The sequence below is a fragment of the Neophocaena asiaeorientalis genome, unplaced genomic scaffold (assembly GCF_003031525.2).
Source record: "Neophocaena asiaeorientalis asiaeorientalis breed wild unplaced genomic scaffold, Neophocaena_asiaeorientalis_V1.1 scaffold737, whole genome shotgun sequence".
Lineage (NCBI taxonomy): Eukaryota > Metazoa > Chordata > Mammalia > Artiodactyla > Phocoenidae > Neophocaena > Neophocaena asiaeorientalis.
In genome coordinates this window covers 164,605-177,872 of record NW_020175012.1, presented here as the reverse complement: position 1 = coordinate 177,872, position 13,268 = coordinate 164,605, and the positions used below count along the sequence as shown (strand labels likewise).

General features: G+C 48.5%; 1 protein-coding gene across 1 annotated transcript in view; it reads left to right on the top strand.

The window, feature by feature from the left end:
• The window catches only part of GRIK4 (glutamate ionotropic receptor kainate type subunit 4), a 304,530-nt gene that overhangs the window by 209,931 nt on the left and 81,331 nt on the right, over nucleotides 1-13,268 (top strand). The gene's annotated exons all lie outside the window — the stretch shown is intronic.

The following is a 13,268-nucleotide window of genomic DNA, read 5'->3' as shown; positions in this document are numbered from 1 at the left end:
CAGCTTCCCAGAGCACGGTGAGGCCCAGCCACACACCATCTCCCACCTGCAGCCTGCATCCATCTAGGGGCAGCAATGGGCCATCCTCAGTCCATCCTGAAAGCTCAGCGATGCATCTTCCCCCACCCTCCAGCATTCTCCTGACTCCTGGAGGACGGCAGATGGGGGTGATCAGCTTCATCCTTCAGCCCAGATGCTTCGTTAGAACCATTAGTTCAATTGGCATCTGCCGTTCAGAGCTCAAAGTTGTGTGTTATGAATACAATTGCTTCTCCAAGATACTTCTGTACCCGGCGAGCTTAACAAATGAAGCCGGGCACTCTCCATGCCCTGACTGTGTCGTGTTCATGGGCAGTAATTTTCTTGTAAGATGAAAAATCTCGAGCATGCCTGAGCTCTCTGATAAGTTCTCTCCTCGGCAGCTAATTTGAAATGTCTTCCGTCTTCTGGGAGGTGAGAGAGGGCTGTGCAGCTGTCTTCATATTTACAGACTCCGCCGTGCACTCACCCCGTGCTAGTTTGATTATCTTCCAAAATGTTTAGAAGAGAGTCTGTGAGATTTTGGACCATATGAGAACAAAAGAGGGAGTTGAGATGTAGGCAAAAGAAGTCATCAAAATCAGTACATCTGTCCAAAAAGAAAGGTGATGTGTGCGTCCTCGCTGCCCTGCTCAGGGAAATTTAACTTCTGAAACCCTCAGCTAGTTGGAGAGTCTGTTAGATTCCTAAGAGCCTCACTGGGGATTGGCATATTTAGCGAGTCCAGTGGGGTGAGCTGGGCTCCATTCCTGCCCTACATAGTATTTATCTGTCACCAGAGCCACTGTTGGTTTGTTCTCTTGGGTAGGAGGAGTGGTGAGGGCGAGACTAAATTCCACGTCACATCCCAGAGGTTGGGGATTCGGGATAGAAGTCTGGGCACATCTTGGCGAGAGTCGAAAATTCAGGTGCAGACGAGCACAGTTGATCCCCATTCTTTGCAGATTCCGTATCTGCAAATTGATCTGCTCACTAAAATGTATTTGTAACCCCAATGCAGTAGTCATGGTGCTTTCACAGACACGCACAGAGCAGTGAAAAATTTGAGTGGGTCGCCAGGCATGTTCCCAGCTGGGGTCCAGCAAGGTGATGCTCTACCTTCTTTCGGCTCGTACTGTAAACAAGTGTGCTTTTCACAGTCTCTGCAGTGTCATGTCTTTCACATTTTTGTGCTTTTTCTTGGAGATTTTGCTGTTTAAAATGACCCCCGCACTTAATGCTGAAGTGCTGTCTAGTGTTCCTAAGGGCAAGAAATCTGCAATGTGCCTTACAGAGAAAATACAGGCGCTAGAAAAGTGTTGTTCAGGCATGACATCTAGTGCTGTTGTCCAATGTTATTGAATCAACAGTACGTATTAAATAAGATGTCTATCAGCGGAAACGCAGATAAGTCGAGGTTATGTGCTAATTGGTTGATGAACATGTTGTGGCCAGAGGTTCGCAGGAACCTAACCCTGCTTTTCCCTTAGGAGAAATGGTTCAGTCTCCCTAATTCAGTGCTTGTGGCAACCTTATAGAACGCAACTACCATGAATAATGAGAACGAACTGTAATGGGTTCAGCCAGGAGAGAAGACCAGGAAGGAGCAAACAAGAATGGCTGAACTTTTCCTACAGTGGCCTTTTCCTTCTGCATTCATGACCCCATCCTCCTGCTCTCTTGTTTTCTCACAGTGTCCAAGGACCTCATCTGCCCCTTGATACTCTGGCCTTGCTTCTGATTCCCCTGATATAGAAGTAGAATCTAGATCCCACATTCTTGGGCCGAAAGGATTAATAAAGGCCCTCTAGATCACTACTCAAATCAAATGCTTGAATTCTTGCAAATGTGTTCTCATGAAGTAGAGTCTGTGCTTGAATGCCTCCAGTGTTGGGGAACTCAATACCTATAGGGACAGCAAATTCCATCTTGGGAAGCTCTCATTGTTAGAAAGTTTCTCCATCTATTGGGTGGAATTCTTTCTTTCTGAAGCCCTCTTCCTTTTGTCCTTAGTTCCATTTCTTGGGTTCACACGTCTAGTCCATCCTTCCCAGAACTGCCTGTACTTGTTCCTTCTAGAATGTGATTTCAATCTCTTTCCTGGTCAATATGCTTGCAATACACTCCAGTTAGTCTATGCTTCCCTGAAAGAGTGGTGTGTGGAACAATATTCAGGTGTGTTCTGAGTAGAAGAGCGCTCTCTTCCCTTGCATCAAACCTGCCATCCCTTTGTAAGTAGTGTGTGCCTCTGACTGGGTGCTCAATAAATATCTGGTGAATTGAATAATAATGTGTTAACACTTTGATATTTATTTCCACGTTGACCAGCTCTCACACCAGGCTCTCTAATGGAGGAATACCAGGCATCAATCAGCCCCCGGGCTCAGAGAGAGCTGTTTCCTGGCAGGTGTGACAGTGCCCTTCCTGGCATCCTTCTCGTAGGTGGCCACCTGCTTCATCTCTTTCTTTTTCAGTAGAACTTTTTTTTTTTTTTTCTTAATTTTATCTTTGGCCGTGCTGGGTCTTTGCTGCGCGCAGGCTTTCTCTAGTTGCGGTGAGCCGGGGCTACTCTTCATTGTGGTGCACGGGCTTCTCATTGAGTGGCTTCTCTTGTTGTGGAGCATGGGCGCTAGGCACGCAGGCTCAGTAGTTGTGGTGCACGGGCTTCTCATTGAGTGGCTTCTCTTGTTGTGGAGCAGGGGCTCTAGGCACGCAGGCTCAGTAGTTGTGGCTCGCGGGCTCTAGAGCACAGGCTCAGTAGTTGTGGTACACGGGCTTAGTTGCTCCGTGGCATGTGCGATCTTTCCGGACCAGGGGATCGGACCTATGTCTCCTCCACTGGCAGGCAGATTCTTAACCACTGCACGACCAGGGAAGTCCAACCTGCTTCATCTTCGTGTCCAGGCAGCCGAGCTTCCAGTGCCCTCCTACAGTCACCTTCCGAGGCCTCTTTGTGTTGTCCCTCTCAGGCCTGTCTCTCCCCGGCTTTGCCCCAAAGCCCTTTGAAAAGCTATACCACATTATAAATCTACCTGGCACTTTCAGGAATTCACGTATGAGTTGGAAGGGGCTAGACTAGATCCTTCTTTTATAGGTTAGATGACTGAAGACTAAAACGAAGGGACTTGCCCAAAGGAATTTCATAATTCAATTCAACAGATATTTCTTGAGCACCCATTCTAGGCCAGGCAACTCTCCTGGGAGCTGGAGCTCCAAAGGGGAAATTATTAATGCAATTGTCAGATATTTACTAAGCACTGATTCCTCACTAGGCATTGGGCATATGTGGGGAATAAGACAGAGCCTCACCAGTCATGGAATGTATTTTGTAGTGCAGGAGATGGACTTGAAACAAATAATTATCTAAATAAGTATATGAAATAAATAATTATATGATGAGTGCTACAAAGAAGAAGTTCAGGGCATTATGCCTGAGTCTCTGTGATGGGGAGTGAGAGGTTGGGAAGGGCCTCCCCAAGGCGGGGACATTCAGGCCGAGGGGTGATGGATAGCTGGGCATCCCCAGGTGGAGGGGACTGTGATGAGCCCGAACAAGGGCTGCCAGAGCTAGTGGTCACGGGTGCAGTTCAGAGACCAGGGCCAGCTGAAGACAGGGCCACATCAGGAAGCCAGAACCCCTGATGCTTCACTTTCTCCACTGTCCCCCACTGTCCTCTTCCTCAAACTTTATTTAAATATCCTCTCATATGTCACCTCACACCAGTCAGTACGGCCATCATCAAAAAATCTACAAACCGTAAATGCTGGAGAGGGTGTGAGAAAAGGGAACCCTCTTGCACTGTTGGTGGGAATGTAAATTGATACAGCCACTATGGCGAACAGTACGGAGGTTCCTTAAAAAACTAAAAATAGAACTACCATACGACCCAGCAATCCCACTATTGGGCATATACCCTGAGAAAACCATAATTCAAAAAGAGTCATGTACCACAATGTTCATTGCAGCTCTATTTACAGTAGCCAGGACATGGAAGCAACCTAGGTGTCCATCGACAGATGAATGGATGAAGAAGATGTGGCACATATATACAATGGAATATTACTCAGCCATAAACAAAATTGAGTTATTTGTAGTGAGGTGGATGGACCTAGAGACTGTCATACAGAGTGAAGTAAGTCAGAAAGAGAAAAACAAATACCATATGCTAACACATATATATGGAATCTAAAAACAAAAAATGGTTCTGAAGAACCTAGGGGTAGGACAGGAATAAAGACGCAGACATAGAGAATGGACTTGAGGACACATGGAAGGGTAAAGGTAAGCTGGGATGAAGTGAGAGAGTGGCATGGACATATATACGCTACCAAATGTAAAATAGATAGCTAGTGGGAAGCAGCCGCATAGCACAGGGAGATCAGCTCGGTGCTTTGTGACCACCTAGAGGGGTGGGCTAGGGAGGGTGGCAGGGAGACACAAGAGGGAGGAGATATGGGATGTATGTATATGTATAGCTGATTCACTTTGTTATACAGCAGAAACTAACACACCATTGTAAAGCAATTATACTCCAATAAAGATGTTAAAATAAATAAATATCCTCTCATAAATACGTAAGTCAGAAACAAAGGCAAGGAAAAGCAAAGTCTGACCTCAGGGATGTGGACTTTCAAGCAGGAAAGCTTATGGCAAATACCAATGGATAAGGAATAACAATTAAAATGTTTTCCAAACATTTAACTACACATCCACAGCCCAGGAAAATTAATTTCTTGGGGGGCAGTGCAGCAGAGTGGACCTGCCTGGGTTGAATCCGCATTACGTATGGAACTTTGGGCAAGAAAGCTAACCTCTCCGAGCCTCAGTTTTCTAATCTGTAAGATGGGGATGATAGTATCAATAGTACCTCCCTTATTAGTGTGGTTGGGAAGATTAAATAACAAATGTAAAGCATTTAGTCCAGTATTTGACATGTGATAAATGCTCAAAAGTATCAGCTTGTATAATTTCCTTATAGTTAGTCCTTTAGTTATAAGTGACTAGGAAAGGAGTTCACTGATGCCCCAAATGTATTTATGGAGCATCAGTTGTGTTGCAGGTACTCGGCTAGGGGGCTGCGTATAGAGTAGTGAACAGGTAAGGTGTCCGAATCCCCTGGGCCAGGCATTTTCATCCTTTTTGAACCTGACTTGCATTCTGCTTGCCAATCCAGGGTGCACATTGACACCCACCTACACATAATTGAAACCAAAGCTTATGAAACAGTAGTTGCCCCTGGTGTGTGGGTTGCACTCTGATCTATTCTGGATATATATTTCATTTTTAAAATGCAGGTCTGGACCCACTAAATTGATTTCCTAACCCACTAACGGGTAGCAGGCGCAGTTGAAAAAAACACTGCCTTAGACCAACTCAGCTGAAGGCTTAATCAGCCCAGGAAGGGCTCATTCGATAGGAAGTCTTCCCAGCTTTCCCCGGGATTGCTTTTGATCTCTTACCTGTGGCATTTGCCACTGTTGTCCTTTGATCCTGGGTTTTTACAGTATTGTGCATGTAAGCACATATTTTCCGCTAAAAGAATATTTTGGCTGAGAGAATGAGCTCTTCCGCCAACATCGATAACTCCCTTTGTTCCCCAGGTCAACCCCTGAGGCCGGGGCCCTCACTCATGATCCAGTCTCCCATGTGAAGTAAAGTTTTATGATTGGAGATATTAGATTTAAAGTCAATAAACATTTTGTTCCCTCATGCCAGGAGTTCACCACGGAGGCTTACATTACAGATCTTTTTGGCTGGTCATATATCAAGGCACAGACCTATACTATAGACACTCCAAACTATAACTCAGTCTCAATTCCTGGGGCCTCTAGCCATAGTAGTTCACATCTGACTGTCATTCTTCCTGCCTGTATGTTGAAATTAGTTCCGTGAACTCAAGGAGACACTAATACATTATTTTATGTATTCTTCCTAGTGAGGACTTCAACTTTGAACCCTGAAACGGAGGTTAAAAAAACGGAGTCGTTGGTTATGGCTCGTCCACCTTTGGGATGGCCCTAGAGAACAAGGATCTGGAAGAAAGAGCTTGCGTTTGCATAGGGCTTTAAACTTTTGTCACATCTGTGATCACCTCATGTCATCCCAATAAGAGGAGAAGGGGAGAAAGACTAACTACGCTTGTCTTATAGGCAGCAAAATTGACTTCCCAGGGCCACACAGCACGTGGCAGGGTAGGACTTGACTTCTGGTCAGCTGCATTTCCACCACACGGACAGTAGTGCTTAGCCATCTTAAGTTCCCATGGCTTATTAGGGCTCATCAAAAGCCATGGTACACACTAACTCAGTTGATTAGCAACAGCATTGCTGTACTGTGGGTAGGCAGATTCGTTTATTTCCACTTTGCAGATGAGGAAGATTCAGAGAGGTTAAGTGACTTGCTCAAGGTCACAGAGCTTATGCATAGCAGAAGAGTTAAGAAAATGTAGGTCTCCTGGTGCCCTCCCTCTGCATCTCCCTGTGCTAAGCCCCTAAGAAACTACCCTGTGGCTTGGTCAGGATCACTCTCGTGGACTCTTGTAGCTGAATACCTTCAGGTCTGTATTCTCCAAAGAACAAGTTCACGGTGATCAGAGAGGTGTGTGGGAAGGCCCAGATCTTAAGGTCGGGGTAGCCTGCACTTGCCCTACCCCGACCAGATAGTATAGCAGTAAATAAGACCTGAGTTCAAATCCCAGTTGCATCCTCTATGAACTGTGATCCTCAGCAAGTTGTTTGACATCTCTGAGTCTCAATTTCGATCATTCATTCATTCAACAAAAGCTTGTATGAAAGGCCTACTTTAAGCCTTTAAGTGTTATGACTGTTGTCTGAAGCGCCTACATTTCTCAGGTGGGAATGATAACCGGGTTGTTATGCGGAATCAGAGAAATGTACATGAGCAGATCACGTGGCTGAGTGCCCAGCGTGCAAAGGTGATCGGTAAGTGTTTGCGAACTCTGACTCTGGAGCAGAAGGACTTGCCAGGCCGCGGAGTTACGTCAGCCTGTCTAGAAGCTGCATCCTGGCAGCGCTGATGCAAAGAACGATCACCTACACGTACATAAAATATTAAATGTCACAGAGCCGTGTGCGTACTCACAGAGGCAGGTACGGATGTCAGGAAATCCCTCAGGGTTTTACACACGAATCCCTTTTTACCTATTTGGTAGAGAACAAAGCGGCAAAATGACAACCTCGAGTGATTCTAGGCGGGAGCGAGAAGCGTGTAGCTGCTCCTGGCAGGACCAGCCAGCTCAGGCGACAGCGGAGGGCTCTTCCCCTGCGGCACAGGGAGAAAGACAGGTGGTGAGCAATGGTCTCGTTAATAAATGTATGATGACAGCCCGGGCCAGCTGCTCTAAAGGAAAAGAATGTGGTTCGGGGAGAAGTTTGACTTTGGGAGTTGAAGGAAAGGCTTCCTGAGGGTAGTGATTTCTCAGCTGAGGCCTGAGGCTTTAACAGGTATAAACTAGATCAAGGTTTGGAAAACTTCTTTTTATAAAATAGGCCCACATAGTAAAAATTTAGACTTTGCCGCTTTACTGCTGTAGGTGAGTGCAGTCACAGACAATACATCAGTGAATCGGCGTGACTATGTTCCAATAAAACTTTATTTCCTGAAACAGGCAGCGGGCTGGATTGGGCCTGTAGTCCGTGGTCTGCCAACCCCTGAACTAGCTGAAATGGGGCTGGGGGCCAAGGGTCAGGCAGCAAGGAGAGTCCAGACGGGGAACGGCACGCACAGAGACCCTGGCAGGAAGGCGCTTGTTGCGCGTGAACCCATAGGTGTGCCAGGAGCACAGATAAAGCCGGGAAAGATGGTGTGAGATGAGCGTGGAGGGTGGGCAGAGGCCAGGCCTCACGGGACTTGGTGGACCATGTTAAGGATTTTGGTTTCTATCCTTAAACGAAAGTGGGAGAAGAATTGAAGGGTTTCAGCAGGGGCCGGTGTGATCATAGTTGAGACTTGATAGAGACGGCTGGCTGCTTCTGAGTGGAGAACAGAACAAAGAGAGGCCCCGGGGGACCCTAGTCCAGGGCAAGTTCAGTGGGAGCTTGGATTAGGGTGGGGGGCAGGGAAAGGTGAGACTCGGGGAAATTAAGTGACTTGCTCAGGGTCACCCAGCCCCGAGGTCACAGTGCTGGATGCTAATGCGGTCTCTGGGTGACACACAACCAGCTCTTTCAGCAGGCGATGCCTGCGGTCAGGGCCCCTGGACAAGCGTTTCCCATGGTGCATTGCTGAGGGAGTGACCAGCTTGCTTACGCTGACCCAGGGTCACACGGCAGACCACACTCATTCAACTGTACAGCGCTCACCTCTCCAGGGGACCGTGGGTTGCCCATATCAATGACACAGGGTCTGTTCACTAAAAGCCCTAGGCCCCATCAGGCCTTGTCTGTACTTTCCTTACAGCAGTTCTTTCAGGCTTGGTCACTTGGTTGCTCAGCCAGGAATCTTAAACACAACTGCTGGAGGGAAAGGACCAATTCGAGACAGCTATCCAAATAGCAGAAGGAAATGACGGTTCACGATCAGAAAAGAGACACTATGAAAAGTAGACAAATTAACGTAGGAAAGCACGGAAATGAGGGTGAGAGGCCATCACATTTCAGTAACCAATGACCAGCACTATATCACAGGACAGGATAATAACTGGCTTCAAAATGATGACAATGCATGAAGGTAAAGATGTCTCCTCTGTTTAAGAGGACGGCAGAAAGTATGATTCCCTTTGAAAGAATTTTGGGAAATAATACTTGCAAATAAATAATTAAGACCCTCCCCCCCAATTTTAGTGCTTAAAGGAGCAACGTTATTATTTTTTAATTTGAATTTTATTTTATTTATTTAATTTTTATACAGCCAGGGAGCAAGATGATTATTATTAATTTATATGGATTCTGTGTCCTTTGAGGAAGTTGGAGAAATGATACTTTCTGTGCACGTGCAAACACGTGTCGTATCAGTTATATTTACCTCGATTTTTATATTTGACAAAGCATTCTAGTTTCTTCTGAGAGCACAGAATCAGCAGGGAGAAGGAATACACATTTGTTTTAAATATTGCGATCGCAGTGAAGCAGCACGTTGATTTTTTCCACACCTCAGCTCTGAGATTCAGGTAAATTATTACCTAGGTGGACATCACTTTCCTTACTCATAAGTAGGGTGGCAGTGAGATTCGTAAGCATAAACGAGCGCCCAGCACAGGGCCCGTGAGCGTGGTGGCACCAGCTTGCCCGGCCAGCCAGAGCCCGTTACACACTTTTCCCAACTCGGTGTCCCGTGACTGCATGTGGGTAGCTTGAAGTCAGCCATGGTGGGCGTGTTTACACCACAGACGTGGGCAGATCAGACAAGGCCTTTTTTCCTGGAGAGCCAGTTTTTAAACGTTTCCTCGCTTGCCACAGGTGCCCCCTCGGCCTCTCTTCATTCCCGCACCCTTGCCTTTCCCTGACATCATGTGTGTCGTCTGAGTTGCTCTATGAGCTTTGCTCGAATCCAGCTTGCATCAGAGTCACTGGGGAGCTGGCTACAACACGTACCGCTGGGTCCTGCTCCTAGACTGTCTGATTTAGTCAGTCTGAAATGGAGCCCAAGAATTTGCATTTCTAACGCTGACGTCGCCGGTGCGGGAACCAAAGTATGAGACACTGGTCTAATCTACTAGACTGGAGTCTGCAGGGCAAAGTGTAGGGCACAGAAGAGATTCCCATCTTCTGTCTCAGACGATGGCATGACAAACTCTATGAATACTCACCTAGGTCTTGGCACATATACCATCAGATTTAATCTCCTTAAGAACCCTAGGAAGTAATCATTACTATTTTAACCCCCATTTTATAGATGGGGAAACTGAGGTTCAGAGGGATTAAGTAACTCACCCAGGGTCACACAGCTCATAAGCAGAGAAGCCAAGTTAAACTCAGGTCCTCCCACTCTGGGGCCGTTGCTTTCGTGGTACAGACTGTGAAAAGCTCAGTGGTGAGTAGAGGCTGGAGTCAGCATGCCCAGCTGCGCACCCGCAGGGCCACATCAGCCCAGGGGGTGCCTTTTTCTTACCTGCCTTAAGGTGCTATATGGGCTTGCAGTGGTGGTATCCAAATCCATACCCTCTCCTCCCTTCACTGCAACCCCTGGAGGCTCTAAACTGGTGGGAAGGCAGAGCAAGTGGGAGAGACAGAAAGCACAGAGAGAGGGCCACGCAAAGACATTATTTGAAGCATAATCAAGCTGGCACGCGTGGGCATGTGGAAGAGGTTTACAAAGCCGCTGTTCCTGCAGGAGGTTTGGGGGCAGGTGTCAGCGGGGTGGAGCAAGGGAATTTGGCTGGAGACAGAGCCGCAGATTGTCGGTGATGAGCACCGTATCTCCTGGCATGTGTGTGGCATGGAAGATGCCCAGTGGGTGGGACGATTAGCCTGTACCCCAGGGCGCCTGGCTCTGCCTCCTGCTCTCCTTCCCACTGCCTTTCCTCAGTTAGATTGCTCCGGGTAGTAGCTGCCAAAGCCGTTTTGTTGGATCTGATGAGTTTATTAATTTCTTGGGGGCTAATGGGAGCGTTGGTGGGACATTCATTTCCTGACTGGAGCTTGGGGGCTGATTTGTCTTTTTGCCACGTCCACAGAGGTGGGTGTGGGAGGCGACATGGCTCGGGCTGTCGGATCTGGGTCTGGGTAAATCATTTCTATCTCTGGCTTTTGCAACCTACCTACCTCGTGGCTTGGGTCAGACAGGGAGTGTGGAGCTGGGGCGGGCAATCAGTGAGGACTGGGTCCCCTGAGAACGATGCGGGTGGGAAATTGGGGGGGAGTGGGGGGGTGAGGTCTTGCTGGCCCTGTCGGTGTGAAGTGCATGTTTAGATGACAGGACTCGGAGAAGCTCAGTCCTGTCCCAAACACCCAGGTGCTGACATCCGGCCTAATTGTTCTCTATGTCCTTCTGTCCTTCTGTCCAAATCTGGCCCTTCCTATCCTAGGAGACTGTCAGAAGCCAATTCTAGCCATTTTAAAGAGAGGGAAGTAGCCTCATTTCACCTGACTTTGTGGATGTAAAAACCCAGGAGGGAAAAAGCCATGTCCAGGGTTCTTGCTGTGTGGCCGAGACTCCTTTGAGCCTTTCTCCTCCTCCTTATGTGGAGGAGCCCTTGGCATCCCCGCCCAAGAGACAGCAGTGGACACGGAAAAGTCCTGGATTTAGGAGTCAGACAGCTCTGTGTTCAAGCCCGTGCATCACCTGCTAGCCAGGTGACCTTAGGCAAGCCATTAAACCTCTGAGCCCCAGTTTCCTCGTACATAAAAACATCATCACTACTTCACAAGGCTGGTGGGAGAATTCAAAGAGATGATAGAACACATCCAGCACAAGAGGGGTCCGGTAACTATTGCTCTCCTTTGCCCTTCACTTGAAAATCTAGCTGCTTATCCCTCATCTTCCCCATCTCTCTCCCCTGCAGAGAGAGGGGAGGAGGGGAAGCCCAGGCCGTACCCTGACCTGGCTGGTCCCCCCTGTGGGCCCTCCAGAGACCAGAGGACGCTTGCCTACCTCCTGTTCATGCCCTACCGACAGCAGCACTCAGCCCAAGTGATGGTTTCGCCCGCCTCCGAGTACCGGTCCTGGGCGGGGTGCCGGGCTGTGGGCGCAAGCGTGCCAGCCCCTCGCAGGCTAGCCAGGCAGGTGGACGAGTAAACAAGACGTGCAGTAGGACGCTGGAAGAGCCGGGCAGAAGAGCCACGAAGCCTTCCTTGGGGAGACTCATCCAGGGTTAAGAGCCCAGGGGGTAAAGCTCAGGTGTCTCAGCTGATGAGGAGTTGACCTTGGGCAAGTTGGGTGGGCTCCTATCTTGGCACCAGTTTCTTTATCTAGAGGGGGCTTCCGGCGTGGATGTGCAGAGCACACGACTTGTAAACAAAAATGAGCAGGGACACGCGCCTCACTTTTCTGCCCACACGGAGGTGGGGAAAGCTGCCCAGCCCCCTCCGGTGGCGTCCTCGCTGAGGCTTGGAGAGGGGTTTTTGGTCATCTCTCCTTTGGCAGGTGAAAGACTCACCTGGGGAGACCATCGGGCTCCTGCCTGGACCTGGAGGCATCCAGGCTGGCCCTCTCCTCTTCAAAGCCCAGACCATGACGTCAGGGAGATGGTTACTGCCCCTTGTGACCCCCAACGCTCCGGCCCCGGGGGAGGGGGGGCGGGGACCAAGAGCGAGATGTGTCTTTATTGTGGTTGGAGCTTCCACAAGAGGAACCCAGAGCCCAGCTCTGGTGGGTAGAGCCATGTGGCATCCATGGAACTTGTGAGGGTTTTCCAGGGAAGCTGCCGCTGGGGCCTGGCAGAGGTGTACGTGTGCATTTCATTGGTTTTCTAGCCAGCTATCAGCCCGTCTCTCCTGGTGGCCCACCTCCAGCACCCAGCAGCAGAAATGAGTTGTCAGGGGCTCCAGCCAGTAGAAATGTATTGGTAGCACACACACGTATGTGTAGTTATAGAAAGGGTTCCACTGGGAAAACAAACAAACTCCCTAAAAACCCAATGAATTTCGATTTAGGTGACTTTCTAAAATGGGGGAACTGAGTAAGTTGTGGATATGTTCCCCCCAGGAGTCAAGACAATGGGGAAAAGGAAGGAAACTAGCATTTATTGAGTTTCAGCTTAAATACATTCTCACAATGACCACATAACGTTTCTATTATTCCCGTTTTACAGATGAGGAAAAACCTTCAGAGAGGTGCAGTCATTTCTGGGTTTACTCAGTGGAGATCCACGCTCCTGGGTCTGGCTGAACCATGTAACCTCGAACTGGCACATGCACGATCTCAGCTGGCTCTGAGAAGAAGGCAGAGCAAACGCTACTGCCTCCATCTATAGCTGGGGAAACTGAGACTCGCAAAGATCGAAGTAACTTGCCTAGGTTCTCGCAGCCAGCAAAGTGAATCCACCAGGACCAGAGCCTGGTCTTCCTTCCCTATTCTGGTTCATCCATCCATTGAACCATTCAGCAAACATTTATTGAAGAGCCTCGTAAAGGCCAGTTCTCTCCAGTAGCCATTCTGGTTCTTATTTAGATAATGAGGTTTATTGAAGGCAGACTGTAGCGAAAGGGAAGGCTCTGTCCTGCCTCCAGATGATGCAATTCCAGGGGCTCCCTTCCCTTCTGGGTGAGACAGCATCCCTGAACTGCGTTGCATTCCTGATTTCTTTTTCCATTTTCCTCTTCCACCTCTCTCTTAAGTCCTCCCCTCCCCT